This window comes from Heterodontus francisci, unplaced genomic scaffold (assembly GCF_036365525.1).
Source record: "Heterodontus francisci isolate sHetFra1 unplaced genomic scaffold, sHetFra1.hap1 HAP1_SCAFFOLD_330, whole genome shotgun sequence".
NCBI classification, from domain to species: Eukaryota; Metazoa; Chordata; class Chondrichthyes; order Heterodontiformes; family Heterodontidae; genus Heterodontus; species Heterodontus francisci.
The window spans coordinates 101,419-111,434 of record NW_027141448.1 but is presented as its reverse complement, the minus strand read 5'-3'; the positions used below and the strand labels follow the sequence as shown (position 1 = coordinate 111,434).

The window sequence follows — 10,016 nt, the reverse complement described above, 5'->3', positions numbered from 1 at the left end:
ACAATTTACAATGGCCAATTTACCTATCAACCTGCAAGTCTTTTGGAGGTGGGAGGAAACCAGAGCACCCGGCGGAAACCCACACAGACACAGGGAGAACTTGCAAACTCCACACAGGCAGTACCCAGAACTGAATCCTGGTCAATGGAGCTGTGAGGCTGCGGTGCTAACCATTGCGCCACTGCGCCACTGTTGTTGTTTTGATAAATGAAGGAAGTTCCCTCCACCCATTTTTTTTGGACAGACAGTGTGGTATAAGGATGTAAAGGGTTAATGCTGAAGATAGTGGGATCAACCCCTCCCACTGTCAGAGTGATGATGTAACAGTCACATGAGATGAAGTTTGGGAGAAGAGAGAGCAGCACCAAAGATGCTAGCTTAGCAGGCTTGATGAGTGTGCATAGAGTATTGTGTAAATTAGAAAAGAGTTCTTAGTTCTTTCAGCAGGAACTGTGTCCAGAAAATATCGACAAACTCACAATTTTATTATTCAGGAGTCGGAACACAGATATTAATTCCAAGTGACAGTTCTGGGACCAATTAACAAAAAAAGTAGAGAATAATATTACTCACTGATTGAAATCCCCCAGTGAGGAGACAGTTAAACAGGTGATCTGTTGGGGCATCCTTCGATCCAAGGTTTCAGCAACATTTAATCTCCCTTTTTGGTGAAATTCTCTGTTATTTGCAACTTTTTTTTATCAGCTTTCATGGGCGAGTGAAAAAACTGAAAAAATTGAACAGTTCCATCCTTTCTTTTCTTCCTTCGTCTCTTCTTTCCATCAGTTTCTCTTTTCTGTCCCAGATCAATATAATGATGAGAATCCCAATTTAATCTGTTGTTTCTGGTGTTTTATCCATTCCAATCAAAATTTCAACATTCCAATCAAATCTATTTGTTATTCCACAGTGTCTCTCCATGTGTTTTATTCTGTTGTATTCTCTCACAGTCTGTTTGATGATCAATGTTACATCTCACTCTCTGTTCTGGTGAAGATCAGAAGCAGTGATATCTGTTTACCCCACCCGACAAGTCGGCCTGAGGCTGTGTCTCTCTGATCATGTGGAGTTAAAGCAATTCTTCCAGTCAGTTAGTTCAGTTGTCATTTCATGAGAAATTCGGTCATCGTGACTTCGTCAGTGACCTAATGGTTCAGGTGTCTGAGTGATGTTAATCATGATGTGATGAAATGATTGTATGTTCCAGTCTTTCCGTGGTGGGTTTTCACACTGAGTAGAAACGTGTTGGACATGGTCTGGAAATGTTTCACACCGCTCCATTCCCAACTTCATTTCCTGACAGAAGATACCCACAGCCAGAAACTGTGCTGAAGGTGACAACGCTTCCGATGCAACGGGCAAGGTGGCCGAGAGGTTAAGGAGATGGACTGCTAATCCATTGTGCTCTGCACACGTGGGTTCGAATCCCATTCTTGTCGCTAGTTTATGAACTGTTTAGTTTATGTTGGGGGAGTTTATGTGTAAAGTCAGCCTCGAAACCTGTTCTTGTCCATGTCCAGACAGTGATTCCAGAATTGGTTATACTTTATTAAAATTGAGACAGACAATTGGAATTCTTCACCCAAACTGCACTGGAATGAAGATCAAATCGGGATCACGAAACGGAGCAGGATTTTTCCTCCCATCCTTCCTTCCATCTTTACTTTCTCTGGATTTGCACCAAGTGAAAGACAAATGGGAAAAGCAAATGGCGAGGGAGCAGATGCAGAAAATGATCCTTTGGCAAGAAATGTATTTTCAAATCTTCTTGATAGATTAAGTGAGTGAGCAATGCTTTGGCAGATGGAGTTTAAAATGAGGGGTCATCCACTACCTACGATAGATCAGAGTGTTTTTTTGTTAGAGGTGAGATGTTAGAAACGGCGGAGGAGCAGAGACCCGAATACTGAATTAATAAAAGCTAGTGGACTGGTAGAAAATAATGTGAAAAGTGAACAGAATATGAAGATTGGAACTCATGTTGCAGTGATATAAAGCTCTGTGCTCCTGAAGTAAATGTCCAAGCCCAGATTGTGGGGAATCTGTGGAGAGTGATTTGGTTTTTATTCATTCTTGGGTGTGAGTATCGCTGATAAGGCTAGCATTTATTACCCATTCCTATTGCCGTTGAGAAGGTGGTGGAGAGCTGCCTTCTTGAACTGATGCAGTCCAATTGGTGCAGGAACACCCACACCGCCGTTGGGGAGGGAGTTCCAGGATTGTGACCCAACAACAGTGAAGAAATGGCGATATAGTTCCAAATCAGGATGGTGAGTGACTTGGAGGGGAACCTGCAGGTAGTGAGTTCCCATGCATCTGCTGCCCTTGTCCTTCGAGTTGGTAGTGATCACGAGTTTGGAAGGTGCTGTTGAAGGATATTTGGCGAGCTGCTGCAGTGTATATGGAGATGGTACACACTGCAGCCACTGTTTACTGGCTGTGGAGGGATTGAATGTTTAAGGTGGTGGGTTAGGTGCCAATCAAGTGCGCTGCTTTGTCCTGGATGGTGTTGAGCTTCTTGAGTGTTGTTGAGTGGGATGTATTCCATCACACTCCTGACTTGTGCCTTGTAGATGGTGGACAGGATTTGGGGTGTCAGGAGGTGAGATACTTGCTGCAGAATTCGTAATCTCTGACCTGCGCTTATAGCCACAGCATAGATGTGACTGGTCCTGTTACGTTTCTGGTCAAGATGTTGATGGTGGGGGATTTAACAATGATAATGCTTCTGAATATCCAAAGGTAGATTTTTTTTCTCTCTCATTGGAGATGTTCACTGCTTGGCACTTGTGTGGCCAGAAGGTTGCTTGTCACTTATCAGCTCAAGCCTGAATGTTGCTCAGGTCTTGCTGCTTGCAGGCACAGACTGCTTCAGTATCTGAAGAGTTGTGAGTCATCATCTAACATTCCCACTTCTGACTTATGTTGAAGAGAAAGTCGTCAATGAAACAGCTGGGATGTTTGGGTCTAGGACACCACCCTGAGAAACTCCTGAGGCAATGTCCTGGGCTGAGATGATTGGCCTCCACTAACCACAACATCTTGCTTTGTGCGAGGTATGACTTCAACAAGTGGAAAGTTTACCCCCTGATTCCCATTGACTTCAATTTTACTTGGGATCCTTGATGCCACACTCACTCAAGGGCAATCACTCTCACCTCTCCTCTGGAATTCCACTCTTTCATCTCTGTTTGGACCAAGCTGCAATGAGATCATACGAACAGAAGATCAGAAGAACTAGTAGCAGGAGTAGGCCATTTGGCCCCTCGAGCTTGCTCCGCCATTCAATAGGATCATGGCTGACCTGATCATGACCTCAACCCCACTTTCTTGCCTGCCCACATAACCCTTGGCTCTCTTGTAGATAAAAATCTTGAAGACATTCAATGACCCAACCTCCACTGCTCTCTGCGGTAAAGAATTCCAAAGATTAATGACCCTCTGAGAGAAGAAATTATTTCTTAAATGAAAAACCCCTAAATCTGAAACTGTGTCTCCTAGTTCTAGATTCCACCATGAGAGGAAACATCCTCTCAGCATCTACCCTGTCAAGCCCCCTCAGAATCTTATATGTCTCAATACGTTCACCTTTCATTTTTCTCAACTCCAATGAGTATCGGTCCAACCTGCTCAAGTTTCCTCATAAGACAACACCTTCATCACAGGAATAAATCCAATGAACCTTCTCTGAACTGCCTCCAATGCAAGTATATCCCACCTTAAATAAGGAGACCAAAACTGTCCACAGTACTCTAGGTGTGGTTTCACCAGCACCATGTGCATTTGCAGCAAGACTTCTCTACTTTTATACTCCATTCCCCTTGCAATAAAGGGTAATATTCCATTTGCCTTCCTAATTATTTGCTGTACCTGCATAGTAACTTTTTGTGATTCATGTACGAGGACACCCAGATCCTTCTACACCGCAGCATTCTGTAATCTCTCACAATTTAAATAATATTTTCCTGTTCTATTCTTCCTACCAAAGTGGATAACCTCACATTTTCCCACATTCTACTCTATCTGCCAAATTATTTCCTGTAGCTGAGAGACCCTGGCAGAACCTAAACTGAGCATTTCTTTTGGGCCTCCTTATCTCGAGAGACAATGGATACGCGCCTGGAGGTGGTCAGTGGTTTGTGAAGCAGCGCCTGGAGTGGCTATAAAGGCCAATTCTGGAGTGACAGGCTCTTCCACAGGTGCTGCAGAGAAATTTGCTTGTTGGGGCTGTTGCACAGTTGGCTCTCCCCTTGCGCCTCTGTCTTTTTTCCTGCCAACTACTAAGTCTCTTCGACTCGCCACAATTTAGCCCTGTCTTTATGGCTGCCCGCCAGCTCTGGCGAATGCTGGCAACTGACTCCCACGACTTGTGATCAATGTCACACGATTTCATGTCGCGTTTGCAGACGTCTTTATAACGGAGACATGGACGGCCGGTGGGTCTGATACCAGTGGCGAGCTCACTGTACAATGTGTCTTTGGGGATCCTGCCATCTTCCATGCGGCTCACATGGCCAAGCCATCTCAAGCGCCGCTGACTCAGTAGTGTGTATAAGCTGGGGATGTTGGCCGCTTCAAGGACTTCTGTGTTGGAGATATAGTCCTGCCACCTGATGCCAACTATTCTCCGAAGGCAGCGAAGATGGAATGAATTGAGACGTCGCTCTTGGCTGGCATACGTTGTCCAGGCCTCGCTGCCGTAGAGCAAGGTACTGAGGACACAGGCCTGATACACTCGGACTTTTGTGTTCCGTGTCAGTGCGCCATTTTCCCACACTCTCTTGGCCAGTCTGGACATAGCAGTGGAAGCCTTACCCATGCGCTTGTTGATTTCTGCATCTAGAGACAGGTTACTGGTGATAGTTGAGCCTAGGTAGGTGAACTCTTGAACCACTTCCAGAGCGTGGTCGCCAATATTGATGGATGGAGCATTTCTGACATCCTGCCCCATGATGTTCGTTTTCTTGAGGCTGATGGTTAGGCCAAATTCATTGCAGGCAGACGCAAACCTGTCGATGAGACTCTGCAGGCATTCTTCAGTGTGAGATGTTAAAGCAGCATCGTCAGCAAAGAGGAGTTCTCTGATGAGGACTTTCCGTACTTTGGACTTCGCTCTTAGACGGGCAAGGTTGAACAACCTGCCCCCTGATCTTGTGTGGAGGAAAATTCCTTCTTCAGAGGATTTGAACGCATGTGAAAGCAGCAGGGAGAAGAAAATCCCAAAAAGTGTGGGTGCGAGAACACAGCCCTGTTTCACACCACTCAGGATAGGAAAGGGCTCTGATGAGGAGCCACCATGTTGAATTGTGCCTTTCATATTGTCATGGAATGAGGTGATGATACTTAGTAGCTTTGGTGGGCATCCGATCTTTTCTAGTAGTCTGAAGAGACCACGTCTGCTGACGAGGTCAAAGGCTTTGGTGAGATCAATGAAAGCAATGTAGAGGGGCATCTGTTGTTCACGGCATTTCTCCTGTATCTGACGAAGGGAGAACAGCATGTCAATAGTCGATCTCTCTGCACGAAAGCCACACTGTGCCTCAGGGTAGACGCGCTCGGCCAGCTTCTGGAGCCTGTTCAGAGCGACTCGAGCAAAGACTTTCCCCACTATGCTGAGCAGGGAGATTCCACGGTAGTTGTTGCAGTCACCGCGGTCACCTTTGTTTTTATAGAGGGTGATGATGTTGGCATCGCGCATGTCCTGGGGTACTGCTCCCTCGTCCCAGCACAGGCATAGCAGTTCATGTAGTGCTGAGAGTATAGCAGGCTTGGCACTCTTGATTATTTCAGGGGTAATGCTGTCCTTCCCAGGGGCTTTTCCGCTGGCTAGGGAATCAATGGCATCACTGAGTTCCGATTTGGTTGGCTGTATGTCCAGCTCATCCATGACTGGTAGAGGCTGGGCTGCATTGAGGGCAGTCTCAGTGACAGCATTCTCCCTGGAGTACAGTTCTAGGTAGTGCTCAACCCAGCGGTCCATCTGTTTGCGTTGGTCAGTGATTATGTCCCCCGATTTAGATTTGGGGGGGGGGGTGATCTTCTTGATGGTTGGCCCAAGAGCTCTCTTCATGCCATCATACATTCCTCTGATGTTTCCGGTGTCTGAGGCCAGCTGAATATGACTGCATAGGTGTTGCCAGTAGTCGTTTGCGCAACGCCTAGCTGTTCTTTGTGCAGTACTTCTGGCTGCTTTAAGTGCTGCGGATGTTAAATCGCTGGGGGCTTTCTTGTAGTTCAAAAGTGCAATGCGCTTAGCGGCTATGACAGGTTCCAGCTCTTCATTATGAGATTGAAACCAGTCTGCATTTCTCTTCGCACTTTTGCCGTAGGTGGTCAAAGCTGACTGATAGATGGCGTCTCTGATGTGGGCCCACTTGGTCTCAGCATCCCCTGTGGGAGTGTTTTGAAGGGCTGTTACAAGTGAATTTAGAAATTTTTGTAACAGCTGTGGGTGAGAAATTCTGCTCGTGTTGATGCGCGGGTGGCCCTTCTGCTTGGAATGATGCAACTTCTTTGGTCTGAGTCTAACCTTGCTGCACACCAGGGAGTGGTCGGTGTCGCAGTCCGCACTGTGGAAGCTGCGTGTGATTTGAACACTGTTTAAGGCGGCTCGCCTTGTGACAATGAGGTCTAGCTGGTGCCAACGTCGTGATCTTGGGTGCCTCCATGAAACCTGGTGACAGGGTTTAGTGTGAAAGAACGAGTTGGTGATGCAGAGGTTATGATAGGTACACAACTCAAGCAGTCTCTGCCCGTTCTCATTCATCCTTCCAACGCCATAGCGCCCAAGGCAGGAGGGCCATGAGTCATGGTCGGCCCCAACCCTGGCATTAAAGTCCCCCAGCAGGAATAGGTGTTCGGTGTTGGGGATGCTGCTAATGATGTTATGGAGTTGTTCATAGAACTGGTCTTTAGCTTCAGGTGCGGAACAGAGTGTTGGAGCATAGATGCTGAGTAGGTGTACTGGACCAGAGGTGGTGAGCAGTCGGATGGACAGAATGCGTTCCGAGCCATTTGAGGGAGGCTCTATCATGCTGAGCAAGGAGTTTCTGATGGCGAAGCCCACTCCATGCTGTCTTGGTTCTTCAGGATCCCTGCCCTGCCAGAAGAAGGTGTAGTCTTGCTCTGCTAGAGAGCCACTCGCGGGGAGGCGAGTCTCCTGAAGTGCTGCAATGTCCACATTGAGTCTACTGAGCTCGTTGTTAATGATGGCGGTCTTCCGAGAATCGTTGATTTGTGTAAGGTCTTCCGACAGGCCAGGACACATAGTTCTGACGTTCCAGCTTGCAAAGCGAAGGGCTGGTACCTTCTTTCCTTTTTTCATGTTGTTTGGTGCGGTGTGTCAGTCCACCTTTCGGGCAATGACCCTGAGCTCCAAGCACCCATTGAAGCAGGCAGACTGTGGCGGGACAGAACCTTATTGACCGGGGGCTGCCCGGTTTGAGGCGGGCGGTAGCTGTCCAGTGAGGTGCAATGACCTCTCCCACCGACAAAGGCAACCCGTGGCGCCCAGTTTCTACGCCAATTTATCTGGACTTATAACCCGTAACTGCTGCCTTCCGTGTTGTTTCAGTCGCTGTGAGGCAACTATGGAGTGACCTCTCCATGGCGCATGCCTGGGCAAATTTATGGAGGTTGAGAGTTGCCCAGTCGTCAAAACCCCCCTCTCGGCCTTTCTGGTGGGGTCCAAAGGAGTGCAGGACACGACGTTTGGCACCAGTATGGCTGCAGGAACTGCCGGAAACATGCCAAAGGTGACACATGACCGCCTACGGGGTTCCGCTCCGGATTTTCTGTTAGGGTTTACTCCCTTAGCCTTGGTCTCTCCCGAGACGCCCACAAGGCAGTGGGGTTGTTGGGGCCCCTACACAGGTGTAGGATGGTGCCGGTGGGAGGAGGGGATGCAAGGGGGAGGGGTAGAGGGAGGGGGTGGGGGGGGTGCAGGGGAAGGGGGTGCGGGGTGAAGATGGTGCGAGGGGGGGTGGGCTGGGACGGGGTTGTGAGGGGGTGAGCTGAGAGGGTGGAGCAGGGAAGGGGACGGGGGTGGGGGGGTGAAAGGGGGGTAAAGGGGGGGGAGGGGGGGTGGAATCTGGTGCAGGTAATAAGCCATTTCCTCAGTGCCCACCATCGACGTCCGGAAAGCTCATCCACGTCCTTCGGGAGGTGAAGCATCATTTGGCAGACTTAGAGGTGATTACATTTGCTAAGGGTTTTTTTTTTGCAGTGGTTTAAATAAAGGCATGCAGCATTGCCGACAGTGCGCTGCAGATGCTCTCCGAGCCATCTCCCGCGGGCGCTTCGAAGTTGCGGCCGGGGGGGCCGTTCGTGGATGTTTTGGGTGTTCGGGGCACCTTTTCACAGGACTTCTCTCGGGTCCCGCAGCTCCTTCTTCACCTCAATGGACTTACCGCATGCCGTGGCTGCAGACACTCTGGACTGTGAAGACAGCAGGATCGGAGATTAAAGTATCGGCAGCTGTTCTCGTCAGTTTCATCCGGATCAATTTCATTGAGAAAACAAAGAGCAGGTGTGGCTGGGGGAGGGCAGTGGGCCCAGGTAACATACACTAAACTAACTGTTAACTTTTAGATAGGGCTAAAATGAACTGATTTAAAGAGCCAGGGGAATTTAAACAGTTTAAGAGGGCAGATTGGGGGAGAAAACGTTAGGGATGGAAGCAGATGGCCATGGATAGAGTTGAACAGCAAGGGAGCTTCCTAGGGAGCTTCCAGCCCAGGAGCTGAGCAATGATGATCAGATTATTGCTAAGTGTGTGGTGCTTGATAGCACTGTTGGTGACATCTTCCATCACTTTGCTGATGTTTGATAGTAGACTGATGGGGCGGCAATTGGTCAGATTGGATTTGTCCTGCATTTTTTTTTATGGAGAGGGCACACTTGGGCAATTTTTCACATTGTCAAGTAGATGCCCGTGTTGTAGCTCTACTGGAAAAACTTGGCTGAGAGCGCAGCTAGTTCTGGAGCACAAGTCTTCAGTACTAGAGCGGAATGTTGTTAGGGCCCATAGTCTTTGCTGTATCGAGTGCTTTCAGCTGTTTCTTGCCATTATGTGGAGTGAAGCGAATTGGCTGAAAACTGGAAGCTGTGATGCTGGGGACCTCAAGAGGCCGAGATGAATCATCCACTGTGCAATTTCTGACTGAAGATGGTTTCAAATGCTCCAGCTTCACCTTTTGCACTGACGTGCTCGGCTCCACCAACATTGAGGATAGGGATGTTTTCGGACCCTCCTCATCTGGTTCGTTATTTAATTGTCCTCCACCATTCATGACTGGATACCCAGTTTTTCAGGGCAGTGCCATCTCCAACAAGAGAGAATCTAACTATCTCCCCTTGACATTCAATAGCATTACAATCACTGAATCCCCCACTATCAACATCATGGGGGTTACAATGGGAAGCCATACAAATAACGTGACTACAAGAGCAGGTCAGAGGCTTGGAATCCTGAGGCGAGTAATTACAGTGCTGCTGTTGGCTCCACCCCAGGGGCTGAATTTGTTCTGTAAACCATGAAGCAGCTTCCTCTCAAATCCCAGGTTTATCAATAAATCCTCTTTCAAAAGCCCCAAAGTGTGATATATTCCTCTCACTCATCCATGACTCTTGACTCCCCAAAGCCTGTCCACCATCCACAAGGCACAAGTCAAGAATGTGATGGAATACTCTCCACTTGCCTGGATGGGTGCAATTCCAACTCAAGAATCTCAACACCGCCAGGACAAAGCAGCCCGCATGATTGGCACCCCATCTGCAAACATTCACTCCCTCCACCATCGACCCACAGTTGCAGAGTGTGTACCGTCTACAAGATGCACTGCAGCAATGCACCACGACTCCTTAGACAGCACCTTCCAAACCAGTGACCTTTACCACCTAGAAGGGCAAGGGCAGCAAATGCAGGGGATACCACCACATGCAAGTTCCCCTCCAAGCCACACACCATCCTGACTTGGAACTATATCGCCGTTCCTTCACTGTCGCTGGGTCAAAAT

At 48.3% G+C, this 10,016-nt stretch overlaps 1 non-coding gene across 1 annotated transcript; it reads left to right on the top strand.

Annotated features, from left to right (window-relative positions):
* The first annotated feature begins 1,357 nt into the window (after positions 1 to 1,357).
* On the top strand, positions 1,358 to 1,439 carry trnas-gcu (transfer RNA serine (anticodon GCU)). Its single transcript has one exon. It is a non-coding gene; the product is annotated as a tRNA-Ser (tRNA).
* The last annotated feature ends 8,577 nt before the right edge of the window (positions 1,440 to 10,016 follow it).